At 33.6% G+C, this 15,417-nt stretch overlaps 1 pseudogene; it reads left to right on the top strand.

Moving 5' to 3' along the window:
- Positions 1 to 4,114: 4,114 nt before the first annotated feature.
- On the top strand, positions 4,115 to 11,306 carry LOC149491997 (cellulose synthase-like protein B3; annotated as a pseudogene).
- Positions 11,307 to 15,417: the final 4,111 nt, after the last annotated feature.

Below are 15,417 nucleotides of genomic sequence, written 5' to 3'. Positions count from 1 at the left end.
TATTTATTGTAAAAGAGATGTTAATTTCTTATTAAATTAAAATGATAGTAGTTAAAAATTATTCAGTAACGAAAAAGAAAATAAAAAATTATTATTAAGAATAAAATTCTTTCAAAACTCACCTAATGAAAAAAAAAACGTTTTAATATATATATAGATATATAAATATATCAATACAATATTATATATTCTTTTTAAATAAAAAATTTCAACTGTTTACTATTTCGGGTTTAATTAAGTAAATTCTATCTGAAAATTTACTTTTTAAAAAATATATCCAATCAAATCTTACGAACATAAAGAAAAAAATATGAGTAAAAATAATACACTTTTTTCTTCTTTTTTTTATCTCTCTTCTAAATAAAATATTATATATATTCTATTTAGAAAATTTATTTTTTAAAAAAAAAATATCCAATCAAATCATAGAAACATAAAGAAAAAAGAATATTAACAAAAAGAATATATTTTCTTTCTTTTTTATCTATATCCTAAAATAATTAAATATTTAATAAATAAATATAAAAATTTTCAAATGTCTCATTATCATATATATTCATTAAAAAAATAAATTTAGTAAAAATAAAACTTAAACTTTTGAAATGCTTAATTGTCTACAAGTATTTATTTAAAAAAATAATTTTTTTATTCATTAGGAGGTTTGACAGGTAGAAATAACATTGCACGCTACACAACTATTCGTCATCCTACACATACATATTTTCATTTTATTTATAAATAAATTTTAAAAGTAAAAATTTAAAAATTTTGAAAGACTTTTTCTTTTTTTTTTCTCTCTCTTCTAAATAAAATATTTTAAATTATAATAAAAATATAATCAAATATTTAAAAAATAAAATATAAAATAAAATATACAAATTTTCAAACGTCTCATTATCATATATATTTAATAAAAAATAATATGTTCATACAACTTTTCTTTTAAACGAAAATATCATGTGTTATTTTAAATATCCAACAACATTACATCTTTGAGAAAATAATTTTATGTTGGCATTAAAAATTCTTAAATTATTTTTTCATGGTTTTTCCTTATTCATTTGAAATACTTTCATTATTTATATAATAATTTAGTTTAAACAAATGTTAAAAGAAAAAGTTAGGAACATACTCCGATATTGCTATAAAATAAATAATTACATGTATTATAGAAATTAAAGTTTAAATAAATACTCTTAGATACCATTAAAGATAAATATAATTATTGATTGATTTAGTAATTAATTCATTATGAAGTTGAGAAATAATCGAATGTAACCCAGACTTAATTTAATGTAAACTTTTTAAATCAATTAATAAAAAATTATTAAAAAAGTCAATTGATTAATAATTTAATATCATAATTTGTCAATTATTAAAAACTCATGTTATTTAATAAACTTAAAATATTATCAACTATCCCAAAAGATATTTTAGGATTTTTAAAATTTCACTAAGGTTATTATAAGTAATCTCATCATTTCCACTTTTATATATAGTATAGATATAAATATTGTATAATGTGTTTATATATATAAGAGTATTTTGTTAATAATTTAATCAACATCAATTGTTAATAATAGGTAGCTCTAAAATTTTATAGGAGTATTTTGAGATACTAGTATTTTTTGTGACGTCCATTGTACGTTGTTAGTATTCGGTATTACTCATTGTTTATACTCATTAATTTATTCTTATATAGTATTAAATATGATTATAATTTTTCTCTTATATTTTCTAGATATTTATATAATGTTAAGATATGATTAATAATATTTGTATTATAAGTGAATAATATTTTTCTTAAACTAATTTTAATATGATAGGACAATATTAAAAGTCAAGTATATTTAATAAAATATTTATAAACAATAAAATAAAAAAATATTACTAATTATAAGATTAGACTTTAATTTTTTTGAAAATGATAAGGTTAAACTTTAATTATCATAGAATTCTTTAAAAAATTAAATAATATGATGTTGTGTTATTGAATATTGATTTGAGTTCAAGAAAAACTTAGATATAGGAAAATAGATATAAATAAGAAAAAAATTAAAAAATTAAAAAATTAAAAAATTTAATATTTTTTATAGATTTTTTTATTTATTTTTTTGGCATTAGGAAGTTTATTTTAAAATTAAAATAATAATTTTTTTTAAACCAATTAATATTGTAAATAATGAACACTTGAAAGTTGAATTAGAATAATATATTAAAACAATAAACACTTGAAAGTTCAATTAAAATAATAATAAACACTTGAAAGTTCAATTAGAATAATATATTAAAATAATGATATTACCTTGTAAAAGAATATTAAAAATTATAATTTATCAATTATTAAAAACTCTAGTTGTTTAATAAACTCAAACTATTATTAACTATCTAATGGTTATCTAATGACTAAGAATATTTTATTACTGGTAATCTCATTATTATCACTCATTCCTATTTTTATATAGTATGGGTAAGTGATAGATTAGAGAATTAAGGTGTCTTTTTTTGTAGTATTGAGAAGGAGAGTTTCGAACTTGAATCTATTGTCATATCGTACGCACTTACCATTAGGCTATGCTTTGATGTGGACCGGTGGTTTTTACTATTTAGTTGGTGTAGAATTAGGAGCAATTTCTCTCAATCTTAGATAAAATACAATTAATAGTCCCTCAGAAATATATAGTTTTTAGATAAATTACGATTAAGTTCCTAAAAATATTAGGAGTTCCATTAATAACAATAAAATTTGGATTTCAATAATAGAAATGGGTAAAAAGGTAATGTTAAAAAAGAAAATTTTCTATAGAAAATAACTACGGCAATGGTGATTTATATTTGTGGATGAATATAAAATTGATGATTTTGATTTGTTCCTCAAAGAGCTGTCTTTTCTTATAGTTTTTAACACTGTAGTTAAGTAATAAGTCTTCATATACAACTATTCGCATTAGTGGTCAACTTGTAATATTTCGAAGACTTACTTGAATCAATCAATAATATAACTGAAACGTATTCTGTTGCTCAAGAAATTTTCTTTAGTTTTTTTTTTTTCCAATTGCATCAATAAAATATCTTTCTAGTTTGAATTTTCTAGTTTGAATTTTCCAATTTATTTACAATAATTGGATCGAAGAATACTTGCTAGTATTTTGCTCAAGTCAGGGAATGCTGAAGTGAATACTTGCTATTCGTTTTGGTCCTCATATTTTGTCTTTCAAGATATTTTTCCAGATGAGCAGGATAGAAGAAGACCAGTAAAGTGTAAAGGATAATTTTATCAAATTGAAAAAAATTACTCTTGGTACGGTTGGTTTAATATAAATAGATTACATCTTTAGCTGAATATTACTTGTAAGATTAGAAGTTCAAAAAATATAGTCCTTAATATCAAGAGTTTAGAGTATGACCGGTAAAGTAATTGTTTTGTTAGTTGTTTAGCTGTTTAAGTAGTGTTTAGTTGTTAACTATTTGGATAGCTTTTCATGAATTACTAAAAGTTAAACGTTACATGAGTTAACTTTTCACAAAATGTTATCATAACCTCTAAAAACTATTTCAAATGATATATTACTGAATAATATTTTAAGTTACATTTAAACCTTAAAAGCTACTTAAAATACTTGCCGAATACAACCATAACATGAAGGGGTCAAGTGTGGGTCCATTAGGCCAAATCTTTTTTCTAACTTTACCCTCTATATAAAATAATGAAAAATTTCAAATTTACCCACTAAATAGTAAATTTTTTTAATTTGGCTCTTGAACTTTTGAAAATTTTTTTATCTTTTAACTTTCAATTCATTTACGGATATTAAGAAAGTTTTATTTGAATATTATCCAAACTGAAGCATGGAGATATAAACCAAAATAATAATAACAACAATAAGAACAGTTGTGATTTTGACATTTTCCCTAAATGTATACAGTGAATATTACTAAAAATTAGAAAGAAAAAAAAAACCCACTAATATCATTTGTGTACCAAATAATTTTTAAATAATGAATTTATTTATTAAATTATTGGAGTCCCAAAACGCAAAATAATTGTTACGTCACACTTGCAACAAACGGCGAGAATTCGAAGTATAAAACCATATATATACACCTCTATGACTACAAAGTGCCCAAGCTTGCCGTATAGCTACTCATCATCTTCAATCATCAATGGCGGATACAGTTTCTCCTCCTCTATATGAAAAATATTCTCGTAAAAACCATATTCATAGAGTTTTGGACATTTGCATCCTCTTTCTTCTAACTTCTCTCATTGTTTATCGTCTTTTAACTCTCAAGAATCATGGTTTTTCTTGGCTTCTTGCTCTTTTATGCGAGTCATGGTTTACTTTTGTCTGGGTTCTTACTGTCAGCACAAAATGGAACCCTGTGGATTACAAAACATACCCAGAACGCCTCCCTCAAAGGTAATGAATATCTTTTCTTTTTTGGCTCTCTTTTAATTCATTTCTCTAAATCTATACTATTTGTTTATGTTTTTTTTCACATTGAGAAATTTCCAATTGCAGAGTTCCACACTCATTTTAGTTTGGTCTAATGAAAACGCTTCTGTAAACTTGAAGATTGGTTTATTATTATGTCACCAAGCTAGACCTTTATTTGTACATGAAAATTTATTATATATATGAATTTTTTTTTCTGATATACTATAAGTTTTTCTTTATTGTTATTTATAAATTCTTTTACAGAGTGGAAAAGTTTCTTCCAGCAGTGGATATGTTTGTGACAACGGCAGACCCAGTGCTAGAACCGCCTATAATAACAATGAACACAGTAATATCATTATTAGCAGTTGATTATCCAGCAAATAAGCTTGCTTGCTATCTATCAGATGATGGATGTTCTCCTCTCACCTTTTACTCTCTGCTTGAAACTTCCAAGTTTGCTAAGCTTTGGGTTCCCTTTTGCAAGAAGTACAATATTCAAGTTAGAGCTCCCTTTAGATACTTTTCATCCACTGATCATAAGCCTATGTTGTCTAGTGATGCTAGCTCATTGGAATTCCAACAAGAATGGAAAAAAATGAAGGTAACAACAATTTTCTGCTAAGTTGTCCTATCCAATCTTGTCGGGTGAGGTTTTTCTTGAATTTTCTAAGCTAAAGAGAAATTACATTATATGAATGTGACAACTTGTCTATTTAACTTTTTTGCTAAATTGATATATAACATACCATACTTAGTGCATGACTTGGATAGATTAATATGTAAATTAAACTTTTTGATAATTAAATAACATTATCTTTTTTTTTTTTTTTTTGGCTTTGTCATTTTATTAATAGGATGAGTACGAGGAGCTTAGCCGCAAAATCCAAGATGCAGCCAAAAAATCCTCTCCTTGTGATCTAACCGGTGATTTTGCATTTTTCTCCAAAATAGAATGTAAAAACCATCCTACTATAATTAAGGTCAGTATACCTATTTTATTTTTTTAATTATTTCAAATTTTAATTAATTTAATTGAGGGTTTGAACTCCTTAATTATTCTAAATGCTAAAATATATTAGAATCTATAAAATAACAACTCTGGCAATAAGGCCACCCTATTTTAGAAAATTTTAAATTAATTTTTAATTCAATTTGTTTATTATTTTCTACCCTTTTATGGTTGTTTCTGTAGATTATGTGGGAAAATAAGGAAGGTCTTTCAAATGGGTTGCCTCATTTGATTTATATATCGAGAGAGAAGAGGCCAAATCATCCACACCACTACAAAGCAGGTGCCATGAATGTACTGGTATGTATTTTCTTCATCCCAATTAAATCAATCATTGAAAATTAATTAGATATTGTAGTGATTAAAGTTAATTTTACTTTTTTAATGATGATAAACAGACCAGAGTCTCTGGATTGATAACAAATGCACCATTTATGTTAAATATGGATTGCGACATGTTTGCCAATAATCCACAGATCGTCCGTCACGCAATGTGCTTCTTTTTAGGTTCTAAGAACGAAGGGGATACTGCATTTGTCCAAACTCCACAAATTTTTTATGATGGACTTAAGGATGACCCATTTGGAAATCAATTGGTAGTTCTGTATAAGGTGAGCTGGAATCGGTTTTTTACAATTTGTTAGCAATAGGAACCGAATTTTTAAAGGAAAAGAGAGAGTTAAAAATTGAAACTTGAATATAATTTTGCGTAAAGGTATGTGCTTTCTTTTTTTTTTTTATTAACAAAAGTTTGATTTTGTTGGAGAATATTTTTTTAGAATTTTTAAAAAATTAATATTTTGGTATTTGTTTTAGTATATAGGACGTGGAGTAGTAGGACTTCAAGGACCTTTCTACGGTGGGACAGGATGTTTCCACAGGAGAAAAGTAATCTATGGTTTATGTCCTAATGATATTGGAGATTTTGCTAAATTTCTCACTCCAGTCACTGGTAATTAACTGTAGATTATCTTAAGGGCTTCTCTTCAATTTTTTATTTTATTTTGTTAATTAATTGAATTATCCCTAATGACAAAATTAATGAAAATAATGACTGGGTGAGCAGGTAATTTGGATGATAAAGAATTGCTAAATATATTTGGGAACTCAAAGGAGTTTATCACATCAGCTGCTAATGCATTGGAAGAGAAGACAAATAGACCAAACGATCTTTCTGATTCAATGGAGGCAGCTTATCACGTCGCTGCTTGTGGCTACGAGTATGGAACTGCGTGGGGTAAACAGGTTAGAAACTTATGCTCCTGAAGTCACAAACTTCAGTAACGTGTTATCCCTCACATACTAGTAATAATAATTTTTGAGTAGTTTTAATATTTATATGTAAAATATTCAATTGTTGTGCAGTTAATATAATCTATGAAACAATAATTTTCATATTTTTCAATTATTCAATAACTATTAATCGATATAATATTAAAAATTCAAGTATTCGATAGAATAATTGTTGTGCGGTGTCCACTCAGTGGGACCCACACTTTGTTGAAAATAAAAGATGAGAAAGAAAATTTTCTTCTTGATAGGTGATCCGTTTTTCGGTGTAAGCGTGATTAACGTGTCTATCTCTCCTAATCACGCGTCCATCTCTCCTATAAATAGGAGATGGCGCAACGCTTCTTTACACAACAAGAGTGAAAGAAAAAGAAGAGAAATTGAGAGAGTTGTTCCAGTTTTAGGGTGTTTTTGGGAAACACTTTTAAGCGCCACTATTTTGTATTACTCTCCTTGTAAGCCTACTTTTTATATAGTGGAAGAAATATTCGGTTTTTGTCCCGTGGACGTAGCCCTAAACAGTTAAAGGGTAAACCACGTAAATATCTGTGTGTCATATTTCTATTTTTCCGCTGTGTTATTATTCTCGTAATTTTATTGTCGGGCCCCTAACAATAATTTATTACTTCAAAATATTAATAAATATAATTTTATAAATTAAAGTAAAAATTAGAATGCGATAAACTTTTTTTATACATAAAATAAATGGGTGAATTTATGCATAGCATTTAACGCATGGTATTTGATGAATTTGGGATTATCTTAGGTTGGTTGGCAATATGGATCCACAACAGAAGATGTCCTAACGGGTCTAAAGATCCATGAAAGAGGTTGGAGATCCGTATATTGCAAACCCGACCCACCCGCCTTTCTTGGGTGTGCACCATCAGGTGGGCCAACCTCAATGACCCAACAAAAGAGGTGGGCCACAGGTTTACTTGAAATATTAGTAAGCAAAAGAAATCCTATATTTGCCACCATTTTTGGGAAACTTCAACTAAGGCAGTGTTCGGCCTATTTGTGGGTCCTTTTTGTGGGGTTTGCGTTCAATTCCTGAGCTGTGCTATATGGTGTTGCCTGCTTACTGTATCATCACCAACTCCAATTTCTTGCCCAAGGTGAAATCTATTTTTAAAACTGATTTATTAATTAGCACTTGCCTTTGCATGTTCATATATTTTCATACTAGCATGTTTTTTATAATAAATTTAGATATTAAATATATTTTATTTTGTATAAATTGAAATTGAAGTTTTTTTTTTCATTTTTAAGTAAAATAAAAGGAAAAAGTGCATTTAGAAATTTGTCACTATTAAATGAAAAATAATTATGTAATACTGTAAAAAGATTTATTTTAGCATGTATAATCAAAATTAAAGAAATTTCGGTAGTATAATTTTACTAAAATTTAAAGACTTATGAAATTAATTGACATCAAGCAAATATAAAATATAAAATGAATTTCTTTCTATATATGTTCTCAACATTGATACATGGAAAGAACAAAATAAAATGAATTGTACACATTTAATATGAATACAACTGCTATTTTTTATAAGTTGAGAAAGTTTATTTATGACATTATAAATACATTTAATATTGAAAAAGTAAAATGGAATTGCTTCTAAATATAAATTATTCCTAATTTATTTTTTATCAGTTCCTGTGTTTTTCTCATATTCATGTGAGCATATGTGTGTGTGTGTATATAGATACGATAAATTCTAATTATTTTTTTTATTTTAAATTGATAAACTTCATGTTATGAGCCAAATTCAATATTTAAAATATTAAATTTAAATAAAATTCAAGAATCCAAATGTCATAGCCCTGACCTGGTCAGTATTGTTCGCTTTAGGCTTTGCAACCCTCACGGATTTGTCCCTCAGGCAGGCTTTGCAACTCGCCCAAAAGCGCGCTAACCAAGTTAGAAGCTACCCCTCTTATGTATAGATCGTTTACCCCGTCCTTAACCGATGTGGGATTTGCCTAAGGTGTGCTGGCCTTGCCACATACACCCCCCCTTGGGGACTCAGCGTCCTCGCTGAGGTTGCCCCACCACCGGCCAGAGGGCACAGGGCCGGCTCTGATACCAATTGTCATAGCCCTGACCTGGTCAGTATTGTCCGCTTTAGGCTTTGCAACCCTCACGGATTTGTCCCTCAGGCAGGCTTTACAACCCGCCCAAAAGCGCGCTAACCAAGTTAGAAGCTACCCCTCTTATGTATAGATCGTTTACCCCGTCCTTAACCGATGTGGGATTTGCCTAAGGTGTGCTGGCCTTGCCACATACACCCCCCCTTGGGGACTCAGCGTCCTCGCTGAGGTTTGCCCCACCACCGGCCAGAGGGCACAGGGCCGGCTCTGATACCAATTGTCATAGCCCTGACCTGGTCAGTATTGTCCGCTTTAGGCTTTGCAACCCTCACGGATTTGTCCCTCAGGCAGGCTTTGCAAACCCGCCCAAAAGCGCGCTTGTAACATCCTCTTGAGTTGAGTTGGGTTGAACCAAACCTGGTTGGGGTAGAATGGATGATAAGTGGACTTAGTTGCATGAAAAGTTTAGGACTTATTGGCATCACCATATATAGCTTGGGTATGAAGCTGCAACCTTCTTATAAGTGAGGTACCATGTAGAACTTTTACACACAAAATCACTTTTTCTAGAGTCTATCTGTTCCTTTCATTTTCACTTTCCCATTTTCACGTTTCTCATTCTTTTCTTACTTTTCCCTCCCATTTCCTTTGCCTTTTCACTGTAGTTAATCATTAAGTCAACTCCAAGTAAGTAATTCCTTGAAGTTAAAGGTTATTCAATCTTTAATTTAGCTATATTGGAGATGAATCATGAGAATTCTTGTGTATAGGAGAAGAAAGTTCAAAGGTAGCAGAGAAGAGAAACTAAAAACAGAGCCCCAGCTTTGTGGCAAGAAAGGTTTGATATCTCTTGTTATTTCCCATGTTCTTTGCATGAAAAATTGTGTGGAGTGTTGCTCATGAGATCATATGTTGCTTATTGTTGAGTGAGAGGATTGAAATGATGTGAAAACAGGGGATGGAATGAGTTTATGCTGAACCAGAGTTTGCTGGAAATTTTACCAGCAACTTCATCTTGATTTTGACTCCCATTTAATGATGGAACTAGGAATTGTCATAGAAGAGTTATTTGTTCCTCTATGTGTTATCTTACGTGGGCTTTGAATCATTCAATTGGAGTTGTATATATGAGAGTTATGGCCAAAAGACTACAGACTGTACAGTCTGGAATCACGTCGCGCGCGCCGCGCAGGCTGGGCAGCGTGGTCGCGCTCGCGAATTCCACATGCGCGGTTGCGACCTTGGCCAGAAGCTCTTTGACTCTCAGTTTGCGCATTTCGCGCTCGCGAACTCCACAAGCGCGCTCGCGACTTCATCTCGCACTCGCGACTTGTGTTGCGCGGTCGCGACTTGAGCCAGAAAGCTCTCTGACTCTCAAATGGTACATCTCGCGCTCGCGAGGTTTGAAGACCGCGCTTGCGACTTGGTCTCGCGCTCGCGACTAAGGTTGCGCGGTCGCGACTTTGAGCCAGAAACTCTCTGACTCTCATTTGACATTCTCGCGCTCGCGACTTTCAAAAGCGCGCTCGCGACTTACCTCTTCAGTGTAACTCGCGCTCGCGACTTGGCATGTCGCGCTCGCGACTGATGCTTTGACATTCTTTTTGTCTTCATTTCCTATGCAATTAACTTCCTTTGCTCATCATGCATGCATCCAATCATTGTAAAACAAAAATACAACATAAGAACATGGATTAAAACAACATGTAAGCATTTATATGATGTGAACTCAAATCAATATAATGAACTATGAAGTTGTAAAACCATTTATGTGCTATTGTGTTACATTGTTGATATGCTAATATGAAGCTCCATTGAGGTTGGGTAGAAACCATGTAGATAAGGCTATGTCGCGACATAGAATAGCAGATCTGCCCCATACAGTTTGGAACTCCAGCTACAGGCCGTTGAGTGGATATGATTATACAGGCCATAGCAGCCAAGCATACAGTATTCATACAGTTTCATACAGTTTATCTTATCACTTCGGTTTCACTATAACCTTATGGAGCCATACAGATATTTTAACTTGCTATTGCATGAATCATACAGTAAAATAAACAGTAAGAAAGATCATTAAGGTAAAATGAAAGCCGCATGTTATGTGTGATTATAGTACTTACATAATGCTTTTTGCTTATATGTGTGCTTATTGTTATTTTATGTTGAGATATCCACTGAGCTTTAATAGCTCAGCGAGTTACCTGTTTAACTCGCAGGTTTTGAGACTGGTCTTTTAAGCGTCAGCGTACAACTGCAGCAGTTCATCTGTAGAAGACTCAGTCTTCAGGGTAGCTCCCTATTTTGATGTGTAACTTTTATTTATTCTATTCATGGCATGTACAGGGCACACAGTTGGGCCCATTTCACTTTAAAAACTTGTATTATGTATATCAATATTCAGTACACTATTAATGTAAACAGCTTTTGTATACTATAATAGTCAATAGTCAGTATGATATCAGCATGTCAGAACATTTAAGTCAACCAGTTTGTATCATCTCGACTCGGTTCATTCGGGTTATTGGGTGGACCGGGAAGGGGTGTTACAAATTTTGGTATCAGAGCCCTTGGTTTAATTTCCTCGGGCTTGCATGCATAAGTCAGTAGAGTGTACATGCCATGACTACCCTGATGAACTAAGCAGTTGTTATTCTTTTAGGAGGATGTCTCAGGAAGGTGAGAGGATGTCTCAGGAAGGTGAGAGTGAGTCACACGCCTCCAGAGCAGTGGAGGGTGAGGCTCCAGTAGCACCAGGTCAAGCTAGAACAGTGGAGGGTGAGGCTTCAAGAGCACCAGGTCAAGAGGTGCTGTTAAAGCAACTTGCAGATACTTTTCGACAGATTGCAGGGGTGATGCCTCAAGCACCCGTCGTAGTAGAAAGAGAGAGAAAGCCCCCATTGGAGAAGCTCGAAAATATGGTGCAAAGGAATTCAAAGCAAGCAAAGATGACAGTCCCGAAGTAGCTGAGTATTGGCTAGATGGGACATCGAGAGTCCTAGAACAATTGCAGTGTACAGCCGAAGACAAGTTGATTTGTGCCACTTCATTGCTGATTAAGGAGGCATATACATGGTGGACCACTGTGCAACAGAGAGTAACAGCAGATCAGCGTATTTGGCAATTCTTCTTGGATGAATTCAAGAAGAAGTTCATCACCGAGGCTTACCTAGATGCGAGAAGGAAAGAATTCTTATACTTGCGACAGAACAGAATGTCTGTAGCCGAATATGAAAGAGAATTTACTAGACTCAGCAGGTATGGTAAGCAGATAGTGTCTACAGAAGCCGAAAGGTGTAAGAAGTTCCAAGAAGGCTTGAATGATGAGATTCAGATGGGAGTGGTAGCTTCCAGATTCAGAGAATTCTCAGCCTTGGTAGAGGCAGCACAGGAGATAGAGCGAATACAGGCCAATCAGCGTTCTAGACGCCAGCGGTCTCAGCAGAGAAGAGACCAGACTCAGGGTGCACCCAGTACACATCAGCCGGAGAGCAAGAGATTCAGAGGTGCTAGTAGTTCAGCTGGTTCTAGGCCTCCTTTTAGCCAAGGCATAGCCAGGGGTACCACCAAGGAGGGAAGTGGAGTTTGCCATAGATGTCTATCCTGGAGCAGCACCAGTATCTATTGCACCTTACAGAATGGCACCAGCAGAGTTAAAAGAGTTAAAGATTCAGCTGCAGGAGTTATTGGATAACGGCTTTATCAGACCTAGTGTATCACCTTGGGGAGCACCGTTATTTGTTAAGAAGAAAGATGGATCACTCAGACTGTGCATTGATTACAGACAGCTGAATAAGCTGACAATCAAGAATAAGTATCCATTGCCTCGAATCGATGATTTGTTTGATCAGTTAAAAGGTGCAGGTATGTTTTCTAAGATTGACCTCAGGTCGGGATATCATCAGTTGCGTATAAAAGAAGAAGATATCGCTAAGACTGCATTCAGGACCCGATATGGTCACTTTGAATTTTTAGTAATGCCATTCGGTCTCACAAATGCACCGGCGGTTTTCATGGATCTCATGAACCGCGTGTTTCATTCATACCTGGATCAGTTTGTGGTGGTGTTTATAGATGACATTTTGGTCTATTCCAGAGACAGGGCAGAACATGATAAGCATTTGCGGATTGTACTTCAGACATTGAGAGATAAACAGCTGTATGCTAAGCTTAGTAAGTGTGAGTTTTGGCTAGAAGAAGTTTCTTTCTTAGGCCATGTGGTGTCATCAGAGGGTATCAGGTGGATCCTAAGAAGATTGAAGCTATTATTGATTGGAGACCACCCAGAAATGTCACAGAAGTTCGAAGTTTTCTGGGTTTAGCCGGTTATTACAGAAGGTTTGTAAAGGGATTCTCCATCATTGCATCACCTTAACAAGACTGCTGAAGAAAGAGGCTAGATTTCATGGGATGATAGATGTCAGCAGAGTTTTGACACTTTGAAGACCAAGTTGACTGAAGCACCAGTGTTGACTCAGCCAGTGTCAGGTAAAGACTTTGAGATTTAGTGATGCTCTATTGGGTTAGGATGTGTACTCATGCAAGATGGGAAAGTGGTGGCTTATGTCTCCAGACAATTGAAGCCACATGAGTTGAATTATCCAACCCATGATCTAGAACTGGCAGCCATTGTTCTAGCATTCAAAGTATGGCGGCATTATCTGTATGGTGAGAAGTGTTACATTTACACAGATCATCAGAGTTTAAAGTATTTACCACACAGAAGGACTTGAATTCAAGACAACGGAAGTGGATGCAGATTCTGGCTAATTATGATTATGTCATTAATTACCATCCGGGCAAAGCTAATGTGGTAGCTGATGCCCTTAGCCGGAAATCATTGTTGCTTTGAAAGCATGAGAATTAGCATGGAGTTGCAACAGCAGGAGTTATTCTAGCACAGATGCAAGTACAGCCATCATGGGTTCAGAAGTTGCAGAAGCACAGAAGAAAGATGCACAAACAGCAGTATGGGTAAACAAGTACAGGAAGATCATGGTGGGAAATTCAGATTGGATAACAGTGGAGTATTGTTCTTTGAGACAGAGTTGTTGTACCACAGATAGGGGAATCAGACAGGAGATTCTGCATGAAGCTCATAACAGTCCATATACAATGCATCCAGGTAGTACCAAGATGTATCAAGATTTGAAGCAAGGCTATTGGTGGCCGGGCATGAAGAAAGATATCGGAAATGTTGTAACAAGATGTTTAACATGTCAACAAGTAAAAGCAGAACATCAACTGCCATCTGGGTTGCTTCATCCAATAACAGTGCCAACATGGAAGTGGGATCAGATCACGATGGATTTTGTTACTGGATTACCTCACGCAGCGGAAGCATGATGCAGTATGGGTGATCGTGGACAGATTAACCAAGTCTGCTCACTTTCTACCAGTCAGGAGGACTATCTCTGGATAAGTTAGCAGAAATTTATGTTCAAGAAATAGTTCGACTACATGGAGTTCCTCATCCATTATCTCTGATCGTGATCCAAGGTTTACATCGAAGTTTGGGGTAAACTCAGAAGCATTAGGACGAAACTGCATTTCAGCACTGCTTTCATCCGCAGACAGATGGCCAGTCAGAAAGAGTGATTCAAAATTGAAGACATGATGAGATCATGTGTTATTGAATTTGAAGGCAGTTGGGACAAATATGTCTCTCTCATGGATTGCCTACAACAACAGCTATCAATCGAGCATCAAATGGCACCTATGAAGCATTGTATGGTAGAAGATGCAGGACACCTGTATGTTGGACAGAACTTAGTGAGAAGAAGATTTTGGGTCCAGATTTGGTTAGAGATACAGAAGAGAAAGGAAATCATCAGAAAACGGCTAAAGAAGCAAGTGATCGACAAAGTCCTATGCTGATTTAAAAGAAAGGACATTGAGTATTCGGTTGGGGATAAGGTATTTCTAAAAGTTTCACCATGGAAAAGATCTTAAGGTTTGGACAAAAGGGTAAGCTAAGTCCTAGGTTCATTGGTCCATACGAGATTGTTGAACGCGTAGGACCATTAGCCTATCGCCTAGCATTACCTCCAACCTTAGATCGAATCCATAATGTGTTTCAGATACAGATCAGATCCCTCACATGTGTTATCAGCAGAGAGATTGAAATTCAGCCGGATCTCACTTATGAAGAAGAACCAGTTCAGATCCTAGCCAAAGAAACTAAAGAATTGCGGAACAAGAAAATAGCATTGGTGAAGTTCTTTGGAGGAATCATAAGACAGAAGAAGCAACTTGGGAATCTGAAGAAACCATGCGACAACAATATCCGCATTTGTTTACAACAGGTAAACTTCGGGACGAAGTTTTTATTTAGGAGGGGAGAACTGTAACATCCTCTTGAGTTGAGTTGGGTTGAACCAAACCTGGTTGGGGTAGAATGGATGATAAGTGGACTTAGTTGCATGAAAAGTTTAGGACTTATTGGCATCACCATATATAGCTTGGGTATGAAGCTGCAACCTTCTTATAAGTGAGGTACCATGTAGAACTTTTACACACAAAATCACTTTTTCTAGAGTCTATCTGTTCCTTTCATTTTCACTTTTCCATTTTCACGTT

The sequence above is a fragment of the Jatropha curcas genome, unplaced genomic scaffold (genome assembly GCF_041381405.1).
Source record: "Jatropha curcas cultivar XTBG-Jc1 unplaced genomic scaffold, XTBG_Jcur_1.0 HiC_scaffold_179_pilon, whole genome shotgun sequence".
NCBI classification, from domain to species: Eukaryota; Viridiplantae; Streptophyta; class Magnoliopsida; order Malpighiales; family Euphorbiaceae; genus Jatropha; species Jatropha curcas.
The sequence above is the reverse complement of the archived record's forward strand: the minus strand, read 5'-3'. Positions and strand labels throughout refer to the sequence as shown.